General features: G+C 31.9%; 1 pseudogene; it reads right to left on the minus strand.

The window, feature by feature from the left end:
* Positions 1–10508: 10508 nt before the first annotated feature.
* Positions 10509–10606, minus strand: LOC124965105 (uncharacterized; annotated as a pseudogene).
* Between the last annotated feature and the right edge of the window lie 4158 nt (positions 10607–14764).

Here is a 14764-nt window from a genome sequence, read left to right on the forward strand (position 1 = left end):
TGTTTCATGCATATCTTTTTTTTTTTTTTTAATAATTATTGCTGCTATTGAAACAATGTGCTTTAAGGAGTTTGGACTCCTCCAGCAAGGTACAAGAGTTCTTCACCAGTATAATACATCTTTTCCTCAATGTTATGAAAATCTATATTTAAAAAAATTTCCACATGAATTTAAGGTTATTCTTTAATTTTCTACTCTTTTCCCTGAATGCCTCCTTAATGTTTTTCCCCTAGCACCCATATCACAAAAGGTGAATTACTATAGATTTCAAAATATTTTCATAATTGATAAAGTGCTCCTCATTGCATAGTCTTTCGTTTCCAGAATTTTTCTGGTGATATTTCTTTCAATATTTTTTCCATGTTAACCTTAAAACTTGCTTGTACTGTTACAAGAGAAAAACACATGTGTTTTAATTAGGTCATTCAAAATTTATAGGATAAATTAGAAGAAAGTTGACAGATTTATAATAATAATTATTTCTATCTCTATTCTGACTCTACTTTTCAAGTTCACTTTCTTGCTTACAGAAGGTTTTATAAATGTTTTAAATATAGACCATATTTAAATTTTTTAATAATTGGAAATAAATTTTTATAATTATAATTTTCAAACTCTAAAAGAAATTACAATGAGAGGCAATATGTAGAGTAGTTTGAAAATAATAAACCTCTCTGAATAGTGTTTTTATCACAGCTATCACTATCATAATAAGCAAGTCAGCACTTCTCCACCAATCCTTCCTTTAATTTTTATATTGATGGCCCCAGTGAGTTGTTCTATATTGTCCATTACAAATTTTATTTTTCTTCTTTTAATGTTTGCTAAATCACTTCCTTTACCATTTACCTATAAACCTAAGTACACAAATCACAGCAATTTTGAAACTGTTTAACAGAGTAGTTTTTTGTGTGGATGGGTCAGACTCGAGTTTTATTTTCTCTCTTTGACCTCCTTGGTTTAAACCAGCTTAAGGATGTGTGAATTTGCAGATATTGGATGAGAGAGATTTTTTGTTTTGGTAAGTCTTTTGAAGAAATGACAAATATCAAGCAATGCTGCTGGGGAAATTTAGATGGATGTAATTGTATGGGCGTGTACATGTGTCTATACTGATTTCCTATAAAAACTGAATTGCTGGTGGAAAGAAGTTAGTTGAAGAGGATGGGAGAGGATGACAGAGAAAAACATTCCATCTAAGGACACATTGATCTCAAGGCCCACTTGAGAGTAGAAGGTGTTAACAAGGGTTGAGGAGCAAGAGAAGAGAGGGTAACACAGAGCTCCCTGAGAAAGAGATGGAGGGAGAAAAATTGACAGAGCCAGAAATAGAGGTGACTGACCATTTTGATGGCAGTGTGTAATCTTTACTGTTCAATAACTTTTATTAAATAAATAAAATGTTAACTAACTTAAAATCTAACTTAAAAATCAATGTTTTTAGAGTTCTATCTATTTGAATGGATTTTCTGGTTATAAAGTGGAATGACTTTAAGATTAAAAGTACCCATTAAGTCCCAGTCAGACAGCATTACCTTGGAAAAATAAACATTTTTCATAAACTGAATTAATGGCTATTTTAAGATGCTAAGTTTCATTCTTATTTAACATTATGAGGTAATCCTAAAAGACCAAATTGGTGAGACCTTAGAGACCATATCTTTCCACCTCTGCTGGTTTCATAAGTCGCAAGATTCATAGCCAAGCAGAAGTAGTAGAGAAGAGTGGTTAATAACCCAAGCTCTGGGGCTCCCTCTCCAATACCAACACTTAATAGCTTTGGCCAATTAATTAATTCAGTGGATCTCAATTTTCTTATTTAATTCTCACTCAAATTCCTAGTGTTTTTTAAGAATTAAATTGAGTATCATCTGAGTTAACAGCTAAGATTTTGAAATTCACTCAATTTGTTAGTCGGTCTTGAAGTTATACTTGTACTTTGGAATCAATAATTAGCCAGGTAGGAGGATAACAACTGGATAGTAGATATCCTTTTGAATTCAGTTCATAAAATACTAGAAGGCAATACTACACAGAGAGGAAGAAAGTATTCAGTCACATTTGACAAAGATGTGTTTTTTGGCCAATATACCTGCCTATGGTGTTGTTGTTTATACACAGGGTTTATTAGCAAAAATTGGACTCAAATATTGTCAAGTGACTTTAGAGGAAACATTGAAATCAAGTTACTGTATATCCTTACCTTCCTTCTACACTCCATAGTTCAATTACTTGTAAAAAGTATAGTTAGATTTATTTTGATTTTTGTTTTGAAAACAGCCATTAAATGAGTTAGTACTGAAATAATCTTGTATATAAGTTATGAACTAAAATAAGAACAAACAATGTCATAAAATCATTCTGTGATCATTGAACAGGACACTATTCATATACAGTTATAAGTTGAAATTTATAAAATAATTACATGTTTAATTCACCCATAATTTGAATTTAGGCATTTAAATTACTCCTTATAAAATCTGACAATTTAATAAAATAGTATGTCTTACATATTTCTTAACACATTTAAAAATAAAAGCATATCTATCTGTAATGATAAAATTAAACACTAATTTTCTTTATTTTGGTTGAATATAAGAAAATGTTTCTAAGCAGTAATACAAATACAAATATTCATTTTAAGAGCAGAAATATTTTTATTCCATTTGTTTTATTCACTTCATTCTTTGATTTTATTGTTGTTATGCTTCTATAACTTTAAAACTGTGCCTAATATAATTTAGCTAGCCTAATAAGTTGACTTAAAATCATTTAAGTAATTGTGTTCATTGGTTTACCTTTATTGAAACTTCCTTATTATAAAAACTGGAGGAAAACTATGGATAAATCTTCAAACTTTCTCCCTTCCTTGTACAAACACTCGTATATTTATGTATGAAAATTTAAAATACAAAAGTGTTAGACAACAGTAATGGCTAACTTTGTTAGCATCATTACTGTTTACAGAAACAATTTTCAGTATTTTCTGTGTGTGATCGTCATAATAAGACAATGAAGGTAGTATTAATTTTATGTAAGAAGAAGAAAAGTTAATACTTCATCCAGTTATTTATCTAGTAGGTGACAATGTCATGATTCATAATGACACGATCTGTCTTATGAAGTGTGGCAATTAACCACCAAAATCTACCATCTCAGTATATATCATAATATGTCAGATATATTACAGAATATATTTGGAAGTGTTATGGAATACTTCATTTAATATCTATGATTTTTCATTTTTTCAAAAATTGGGTGTTGGAAAAATAGAACATTAAAATATATCATAATATCCCAAATACTTATAAAATATTTGTTTAATTATGTTAACTATTTCTGCTTATTAAAAGAATTTAAAAATTTTTCAGTGGCTTCTCTTCTCTGTTTCAGTTTTATTTTTGTCTTAAGAAACAGAACGAAAAAGGAGAAATTGTTTTCATTTCTACTCTTACTAGACATTCTAAATATGTTTGAAATGTCACTGCACACTGCTTACTAACTTGGTGGTAGCAAGCGAAGTCAGAATTATTAATGAGAGACCTTTGCCAACAAATGCAAGGGATTCTGAGCAACACCTTTCCATGAGTACAAATGAATGCACATTGCTGGAATCTCATATAAGATGACAAATGTCCTACAATGCTGATAGGAAGGTTAAAAACAAGGACTGCGGTGAAAAAAGAACTCACCACTTAAGTACATTTGAAAGACAGAATTCTCGGGAAGGAGAAAAACAGATGAAAAGAAGATTGAGAGGGAAAATTGAGAGATTGAGGAGAAAAAGGACAATCAGGAATTAAAAGAAAAAGTAGGTCAAATGCAAAGAAATATAAATTAAGGGAAAAGAACTTAAAGTGTAAGGAAGAACTGTATAGAGAAAAGGGTATAAAAAATCCTGTGTCTGTTTTTTGCCTCCCATTCTCTGGATACACATGGCAGCCTCATTCTTTGGTTCTCTTTCTACATATATGGAATGTTTGCCTTTAGAATTTCGTTAGAAAGCGCCTTCAAATACTTTTCAGTATATCAGGGACTTTTGACTTTTTGTCCAAGGTCATAGATAAAAGATTTTTTTTTTTTAATTATTGGATAACTTCAACCTCTTGAGGAAACATCTTTTTAGGCAATGCTTTCTTTTTCTTTCTTTCTTTTTTTTCTGTGTGTGTGTGTGTGTTTGGTACTGGGGAGTGAATCCAGAGGCATTTAACCACTGAGCCACATCCCTAGCCCATTTTGTTTTTCATTTGGAGACAGCGTCTCACTGAGTTGCTTAGTGCCTCACTTTTGCTGAGGCTGGCTTTGAACTGGTGATCCTCCTGCATCAGCCTCCCGAGCTACAGGGATTACAGGTGTGTGCCACCACGCCCAACTCTGGGAAATACTTTTAAGAATTCAGAAGAAACCAGTTTTTTCCCCCAAACAAAATTAACTTTATACCAAAGCCAAAGCATAAATAGCAAAATTGGAAAATATAAACCAAACTCTGATTTGAAAAAGTAGTACGAAATCTAGAATTTTTAAAACTCCTCTCTTCATTGTCAACAAACTCCTCTGTGTACCAAAGTGATCCCTGAATTTCTCCTCACCTCATTGCTTTAACCAACCAACTCCTGCCAGGACACTGGTCTTCCTTGTAGACTTGGGAAGCGTTTTTCCCCTCCCATTCTCCTTATTTTGGGGCTTTGAGTTTGCACAGGTATCGCAATTCTTCGTTTTTTCTCCCAGGCCATTTCCCACCTCTCTTCTCTAAAGCACCCTAGATGTGACCACCCACAAATTTCTCTGTGCTGCAATCATTCCTCACACAAATGAGGTCCTGCTTCAATTGTTCACATGTCTTTTAGCAGTAATTTCGTATTTCCAACTACTGTGGCTAAAATCTTCTATAGGCACCCAGGGGGGTTGTTTGTTTTTGTTTGGAGACTCTTACCTTTCTTCATAAAATTCAGTTGGTTCAGTCTTCAAAATATATCTGGAATCTTCTTATTTCTTATCATCTCTTCTACTATCACCCTGAGTTCTATCCATACACACCTTGCCCTGGATTTTGAAATAGCCTCTTAACTGGTCTTGAGGCTATCTTCTTATCTGTCTATTCCCTGAAGTGATTTCTCAACAAAGCAATCTGGGTAGATCTACTTGTGCATGCATCAGCAGGTCATTTTTTCACTAAAAACGTTCCTTCTGTCTTCAAATGTTCCTTCAAATGAAAGTCAATGTCTTTAAAGTAGCTTAAAATCACCTATATGATTTGTCTCCCCACTTTTTGCTACCACTGTGATTTCCTTTCCCATTACTTTCTGTCCCTCTCATTCTTCTTCAGCCACACCCATCTTCAAACATGTTAGGCAGACTACCACCTCCACATTTTACACATGTTTATGCCCAATACCTATTTCCCAAGATACCTACATGGTAAGCTTCCTAACCTCCCTTACAGTCTTTGCTTAGCTTTCATTTTCTTTACAGTGACCACCCTATTCAAATTATACCCGACTCTTCAAGTGATCCCCTAGGCCTCCTTCCCTCTTTTCTCAGTAGCACTTTTTATCTTTTAACCTACTCTCTAGACTAAACAATTTTTACATTGTCTTTCACACAGAATCTCTGTGAAGACAGGGATTTCTTCTTTATTTTTTGATGTATCCCCAATACCTAGAAAAGTGCCTGGTGTATAGTGAGCACTCAATAGGTATTTTTTAGCTGTTGACAAAATAGGTGAGTGATTGAATAAATGAATACTGTTGCCTTAACTGAGAATATAAATTACAATGGACCTTCATTTTGAATGTGTCTTCCAGAATTATTCAGGAAATATCCATCATTATTTTTACCTAACTGCGTAACTACTTGTGCTTTGTGAAGATTTGGATAATAACATCTTGTAGAGTCCTAAAAATTTAGGTTAAGAATTACTCTTAATAGTATAGATTGATTGAGAATAACTTTCTTAGTCTCTTCACATTCTGACATGTGAAATGTACTCTGAAATCAGTGGCAAAACATGATAGTACTATTCATAGAAACAACATATACACAGTGGAATTCTTCATTTAATTCATTTTTATCAATATTTTGAAGGCTCATGAGCATCATTTACTACTACTCATTTTATACTTGTTAGCACACCTGAATAAAGGTTACTATGATATCCAATAGGAATAATTTTGCTTTTTGCATCTACTTTCTCCCTGTACTTCTGATTTCTCAAACACACGTATAATACAACTTTTTGATAAAGACCATTTTCAGTGTTACATAAAATCTTGAAGTTGGACTAAAGATCTTTATTTTTTATAAAACTGTACTTTTCAGAATTCCTATTAAGGGCATCCCTCACAATGGAAATGTGGATACCCTAAATCATGAATACCATAGATGAAAAAGAGGAAAATTAAAATATGACTGGACAGTCTCAACATAGGCACCTGATTTAGAAAATATGTGTACTTGCATAAGAGTTCTGGCCCACATCCCATCCATCACTATCTCTGAAAGGGAAAGGATTTTTTGAAGAATTTTTTTGAGGGAGGGAATCTGGTTATTTCTGATAACATTGGAAGTTCAGTGATAGGGAGAAATGCTGTTTAAAGAAAATTTCCTGGTTTTGTTGACCTGTCCAAGATTCTGACTCTTAGAAGCCCAATTATTTCTGAGTTCTTAATCATGAACCTAATATCTTGATATATTTTCTCAATTCTTTAACTATATTTTTCCTCATGAACTATCCTGGGAAGAATCCTGAGTTCTTGTACTGGTTTATAAACTCAGGTTCCATTTAGTTCATAATATATCTGAGCATTGCACTAAATATTCATGAAAACATTTATTTTTAGATTACTTTATTATACTTGACTGTTATTTGAAAGCCTATTACTCATCCGAAAAAGTTTACTATGATTTAGAATATGATTTAGTAACCAGTGCGCACTTCTCCAATTTGGGAATAAAGGTTCATTTTGATTCAATCCTGTTTTAAACTACATTAAAAATTCAATATAAGTAATTGTCGACAAGATTTGAATTTCCTCGAGCCAAAACTGTGTTGCAGGAGACAATGGTGTAGTAAGAAAACTGCATGTAAGCTAATTGCTGAAATGCATTTAGGCAGAGTATTCTTTAACTTATATTGCCGTATTTTAACCTAAAACTGACCAAATCTTTGTCTTGATGGAAATGTAATAATGAATTTGGCAGCAGTTTTCAATTATCACAGTTAAATCATCTGTACAAATTTTCCAACCTGATCTTAACTTTTTCTATGTTGAAAACAAACTAAGAAAAAATGCAAGGAAAAAACCTTTTATTTACATAAGTGGTGCATTGCAAGGATAAACTACACCATTTCTATCCATAATATTACTAAATTTTTGGAAACTAATGCTATGCAAATGCAAAATGCTAGTATAGTTTCTTTTACTGAAACTGAAAATACTATACAGAGGAATGAGGATGGGGGAAATGAACCATTTGTGTTAGTTTTATTTCTGAAGAAACATATTTGGAAATATGTAAGCATAAGCACTCTTGGTTTTTTCTCCTCTTCATTCAGAACACATTTATCTTTGTTAGTCTACAAAGCAAAATAGTTATTTCTAGCACTTGTTCAGGATCTTGATCTCAAGCTCACGACAATGCTTCAGCTCTCTGCATGGAGAGAAAGAACCATTTGACAAATTGAGCATTTGAGTTATCACAATCTTATGTGATCTCCCCATAATGCTACACACCTCTTATCTGATTCCGATAGCTCAGGGACAACTTAACACATTGCATTTATCTTTATTGCGATTTAATTTTGAACAGTCAGGATCCTAAGTGTAAGAAGAAACTGCTAGAATTTTGAAATCAGGTTGTTCTGTTTGCAATTTCCTTCCTCTGTTAAATACTTGGAAAGATACCCACCAGGATGTTTGACATCCAATCCATTAAGTCTCCTCTTAGCATTCCTGATCTCTACTGTGGATGTTTAATTTTTTTCCCCTATTCTTCCCAAACTTGGTGCCAGCCCTTAGAACAGAGAACCTGTCATGATAGCACATTCCTGCAAAATGACTACAGGAGTAAACCCCGCTTCATCCCTCACCATCCTTTGCTCTTGCCACTACAGGCTCTCACCTCAACTTTTATCTCTTCCTTACCTAAGGGAAGGTAAGGAAGAGGAAGAATTTTTGTGCATAGTTATTGACAGGCACTTCTCAGGCTGAAGGATGATCATAATACAAGGTAAAACTAAACTCAGAGAAGAACAAAGAAACTGTTTATCGAAAGTGAAAGTGTACTCTAGTGACAAGTGGAAGAAAGTGCAGCAGGATGAAACTCAAGAGATGACTTTCAAAAGTGATACCATCATTGGAGTTGTATGATCTTCAATCAATAGCTGTTACTTTTTGTTAAATATGTTCTCCAGGATTCTTCATATAATATGGAGGTAGTACAGATAGTTTCAGGTTGCTAGTCTTGTAGATACTAAAAAAGAAAAAAAAAAGTAAATCATATGAAATGGTAAAAATAAAGTTTAGCTATAATTTACTCACAGATAAATAAATGTCTACCTTATTCAAATTTACATATTCAAGTCATAAATTTAAAGGTAATAAACATGTATAGTCAAAATCAGCCTTAATAATGCCTTTAAAACGCTCATTCTCAAAAGGTGCATTGCATATAAATTTATGTTAAGTCCAATGCCATTGCACTGTATTTAGAGACTTCCCTGGTAAAAGTGGAAAATAATTTTAAATAGAGTCACATTCTACCTAGCAAAATATCACATTACAAAATGCGTGTCAAAGAGGAGATCAGAATTAATATCACCCATTCTGCAATAACTCAGAAGCATGTGGGATCAATGTACAAAGTTGCCAATATGTTTGGTAGCTTTTCAACTATAAAAATGCCAATTGCATAAATTCAACTTAGTAAAGTTAAGAAAGTCAAACTTTCATTTCCAATTGTGTGCAATTGAATATATATAAACTATGGATATGATGCAAATTTCTTTACAATGGTTTTGACACTTTGACTATTGCTTCTGTTTTTTAAAATAATATTTAATGTATTTTTATTATAAAATTATTTCCTGCTATATCATGACTTTTTAAAGTTTCTTTTTCCATCTTAAGTGTGTCTTTACAATATTTATGTATAATACTTACCTTTTGACAACAAATACATCTGTAGGAATAATTTTATTTTGATTATTATATAAGTGAATGTTGTTGAAAATGAATTATCATTCACCTAATGCACACTGATTAGATGAGATTAAATGTTCTTATAGGATTCATTGCTAGACTCAAGATTTTGATATTTTTCACTTCAGAGTAGATGAAGGGGTAGAATTTTTGAAATCTCTAAGGTAATTTAGAGGTGCACAAATTAACAATTTTACGGTAAAAGCCTAAGAACTGAATTTCAGGTATAGATCAGTTAACATCTTCTTGTATGACACTGAGCATTTCACTTCAACTTTGTGAATTTAATTTTCCCATTTGTGAACTAAGAGAGTGGGATTCGGTGAGTGCATGTTTTCTTTAGCTTTAAGGTTCTAGAAATACATGAGACTTTGACATAGGCCTGAATTTCCCATCACTAAGAGCTGTGTGGTTAGATTCTCTTAGAAAGACCCATCTACTCTTTTACCTCTATCACTTGTTGTTCTGTTAAGAGATAACTGCAGAATGAACTTATATCTTCTTAGAAGGATCACTTAAATTAAAATTAAAATAAAATTTCCAATTTTACTTCGTTTATTTCTATATTGATATTAATAACCATCCACACTCTTTATACCAAATAGTGTGTTTGTTAAAAATTATGAAACTCATTATTCTGGGTTCAACTCATTTAGTTAAAAGAAGATTTCAGCAGATTGACTCAGATTATAAATGTCATGAGAAAGATTTGTGAGTGTTTCTTCAGAAAAAGCTGCTACTATTCTGTGGGTCTCCATCCATTGATGTTTCCATGTCATACAATTCTAGAAGATGCTGTGCTTAGTTTGGGTATATTAGGCTCCTTCTGCTTTTCTTTTTATCTTTTCCAGGGGATAATTTGTGTATTTATAATCATTGCTTAATGAAGTGAGACTGAATTTCAGAAATATAATATCATCATATATGCCTATCTTTTCTAATATTGTAATTCATTTGAAAACATACATTTAAATTTGCTCTTGTAAAGTTTATTTAGTCTCTTGAACAATATATACACCCTGATCTATTAATGGCATATCTTTTTTCTTAATAGTAAATTAGCTAGAGGAAGGAAAACTGCTGATCCTTTCATGGCAATGGGTTTACTAAAATATTGCTTTCTAAATTTGGTTAGTATTATGCTTATTTTCATTCTCTGATTCCCTCTTGTTGATCACACTTTGAATCAAAACATGGAAGTCTTCAATATTAAGGAGGTTGCAAAGTGAACTGTTCATGTTCTTTTTATTTGAAGATGAATTCCATTGTGTTTTTCTGTTTTTTTAATTTTTTATTGATGCATTATAAAAAAACATGGAATGCTTCCCAAATGTGTGTGTTATCCTTGCATGGGGTCATGCTAATTTCTGTATTGTTCCAATATTTTAGTAAATTTTAGTAAATTTGCTGCAGAAGCAAACAAAATATATTCTAATTTTATTAGGCATGTAAATCATCCACTAATAAAAATAGTGGATATAGTAAATAGTGCCAAATCTGTCAAAACATAAGAAAAAATTTGAGTCCAGTGGAAATTGTTACTTGTATATACTTGCTTTAAAACTTAATGAATTTGTCCATTTTCAGATATGAAGTTCGGATACAAACATCATTAACATTAGTTCAATTGCACTCAAAAATTAATATAAATTCCAAACATAGATGTTATTTATTTAAGGCACATTATTTTAATCTTATTTTATATTGTTTATTATGTTCTGTACAAAGGAAGAAAATATGCAGAATTTGTACACGAGAGGTCCAAGAACATCCAAGAAGAGTTTCCATTCCCTTTGAACCCTCTGGCTCAATTAAGAACAAAATAAACAGAGAGGGAGGATCTGTGGACATGTAACTTGCTGAGGGTTGTGGCTGTGCCCACTCTTAACAGGTCAAAGCTTCCATGCAAGAAACTCCACAGGTGCTGCACTTTCTGTGACTAACACTCTCATTACCACCTTCAGTCATTCATGGATTCTGGACTGCATCACTTCTTACAGTTATGCAATACAGGGTCTCCTCCATCTTTATATTCACCAGTGGGGATCAGAGGGGAGGACTACTGCCTTCTTAACCACAGGGTCAGTGAAGAGGTGATGAGAAACCCTTTGATAACAAGTTTTCTATGGCTTCATTTATAATCTTTATAATTTTAAAGATGCATTTTTATTTTTGTTCTTGGAGAAGCAAACATTTCAGCCATGTGCTCCATATTCTTTGGAAGCAAGGTTCTGGAATGATCTAGGAACAATCAAAGCAGAGAGAAAAAAAAAAAAAGAAAAGGGAAAAGCATGTTAAAGATAATACTATCACATGTAAGAGGAATTTCCAGTCAGTGAAACATTACAAAGTTGAGAAAACAAAAAATCTATCTTACCCAAACCTAACCCTTCATAGGATCTTCCTGCTAATAATTTGACCAAGAAAACTAAGTTCATTACATTAACAATAATAAATGCATTGATAATTATAATGATACTACAACAACAGAGTAAAATAGTTACATTAAAAAGAGTGTAAAGATAAGAAAAATCTCAGCAAGAGAAGAAAATTCATGAGAAAAAATATGTAATGGATCAGATACTACTACAAAGCTTCATTCCAATGTGAATTTAAATGACATTCTCATATCAGGTACTGTGGCACATGCCTCTAATGCCAGCAAATCTGGTGGCTGAGACAGGAGGATCATAAATTCGAGGCCAACCTGGGAAACTTAGTGAGACTGTGTCTTGAAATTTAAAATAAAAATAAAAAATTAAAAGACATTTTCATGATATATTTAGAACCATGAAAGAACATCAAGAAACTGAAAACTCTAAGTAAATACGGTCAAGACAATTAAAGCTAAACAAAAATGGATATGAATTAAGAATCATATAGAAGAAAATCAGTCATTCTGAAATAATAACTAATTAGCAAAAAGCTAAGAAACAACAAACAGCATGATAAAGTATAGTTCACATCAAAATGCAAGCAGGTAAGAAAATAAAACTGCAATAAAGGAAGATATAAATGGGCTATAAAACAAAGGGATAAATATTAAAGATATGTAAAGGTGATCCAATAAACATACAACTGGAATTCTAAAAGAAATAACAGAACAATGGAACAGAGTAAATATTTAAAATTATAATGAGGAAAATGTCCTTGAAATAAAAGAAAACATGCATCTAAATATTTAAAGGGCACATTCTTCACAAAGGAGAATTGATCCAGAATCATCAATATCAAGCTAGTTCCGGATGAAATTATTGGATCTATAAGGAAAGAGAGAATACTGTTAGTGGCAAGCCAAAAAACATTTGTTCAGGATGTGCTGTTTAAACTATAATAACAAAGGATCTCCAAATATAATCTTATTGTAACTGGATAGTTGAGAAGGAGAGGTTTGCAGGAGGGAGAGGAAAATGATACATTTAATTTCATTGTTTATCAGTTTTTAGGAAAAGATGCAATAAAAACTAGAGAGCCGAGCAGTATCATGGAATGGTCTTAATATAAATATTAACAATTTGATACACTGATAAAATATCCTAAGTATTAGAAAATCAAAGGAAAAATGAGAGTACTGAAAACTGTCTCATAATGAAAGAGATCTAAAGCAGTAAACATAACAAAGTAACATGACAGAACTGACAAAAATTGTCATATCAAAATATTGAAATGAAATTATGTTGCTTATTAAAAGAAAAAAAATCTTTAGATGGCTCACAAAGCAAAATCTTGGTCTCTGTCGTATAAAAGAGACAAGTGTGTAAGCAAAGGCACTCAAAAGAGCTCAAGGTCAAGAATATAACAGACCTGCCAAAAAGCAGGAAGGATACAAAATTGGTTACAACAGGGTAGAATGCAGCCACAGAAGTGTTAAACAAACAAAGGAAGGAAGTTTATAAATCTGAAGTGTGCCTTACAATGATGACATGACAGTTATGAATATTTATCCACTAAACAGCAAAGCAGAAGCTGTCATGAGCAGAAGGTACAAGAGATTTGAAGCAAAATGGTCAGATACACAAAAATAATGGGATACTTTAGTATACTGCTTCTGCCAAAGCAAGATCAAATAGGCAGAAAAGCAAGAATATTGAAGACCTAAACAATGTAAGTAATAAAGTAGATCTTTCATTTGTACAATGAACTTTGTGCCCTAAAACCTGCAAATAATAAGTAAATTATTGAAAGTATAAAAGTAGAACTCAAGTTGGAAAACACTAAAACTAATAAGAGTAGTTTTGTTGACAAAGAGACAGAATAGGATAACTAGGAGTAACTTAAGCAAACGATGGAGAGAATACATGAATAAATAATCATCAGAGCAGGCAGAAAATAACATAGTACAAAATTCAGGTATTTTGCAAAACTCTATGCAATCAATTTTTTTTCAATATAACATACTTTGCCAAAATTGATCCCAGAATAAATAAGTTTTATTTTATTGACACAATATAGGAAAGTACCAAGAGCAATTTTCCCAGGATTCACCAACTCAAGCTGTATCTATAGGGGAATGCTACAAATCTCTTAAAAATAAGTAATTACCATCTTAGAGTGTTTCAAAGCATCCTTATTCTTCATACAAACCAAGTGGAGCATTTATTAGAAATCTTCATAAATACTACACTAAAAAGGAAAATTAAAGACAATCTCATTTTTCCACAAATCAGTGCAAAGCATAAGTAAAATACTAGCAGAGTCCAACATCTTATTCATTGCTTTAAAGCAATAACAAAGTTAAGTTTTACTTTAATATGAGAAGTGAGACTGACCTCATCTAGCATGTAGACCATGTAGTCCAACATCTTATTCATTGCTTTAAAGCAATAACAAAGTTAAGTTTTATTTTAATATGAGAAGTGAGACTGACCTCATCTAGCATGTAGACCATTAATGTGATACAGAAATTTGCTTATCCATGAATGTGAGAGACAAAAAATGGTACTACTATGATATTATAGGATATGATAGTATTTTAATGGAGAAGTTATATAAGAAGGATTATCAGTAATCTACTATATAATTTTTAAACAAAGAACAAAGATGGTTTACAAACAGTATCTTTTATTTTATTAGTACAACATCAGTAAATGCATAGTTGAAAAAGTTAAAAGTTACAAAAGGATATCATATGCTTGCTACCTATCTGAGACTTCTGTCATATTTATGTATTTTGTTTATTTTTACGGATATCTTCTGAAGTGTAGGTGTGTTTTATCTCCTGTGTTGTATGTGTCTATGTGTTCTGTGTATGCCAGAATCAGTCTAAACTATTTTATTCAAAATGAAAACATAGCAGTATTTTATACAAGATCATACCTGATGGTTCTATATCTGAATCTCCAATAAATAACACCATATTGAATGGAATAAATTATTTCCAATACTTCCAATAAAGAGAGATATATAATCAGTTAATGAGAAGGGAAGAATTATTTAGTTTATGACTGTTCTATGCTAGTTGCTCAATAATTAAATGACAACAATGCAATCAAAAGTAATAGAAAATGAAAAAAATACCAAAAGGTATATAGTATTATCCAAATTCATAGAAAATGATAAATCAA

Source organism: Sciurus carolinensis, chromosome 14 (assembly GCF_902686445.1).
Source record: "Sciurus carolinensis chromosome 14, mSciCar1.2, whole genome shotgun sequence".
Taxonomy (NCBI): Eukaryota; Metazoa; Chordata; class Mammalia; order Rodentia; family Sciuridae; genus Sciurus; species Sciurus carolinensis.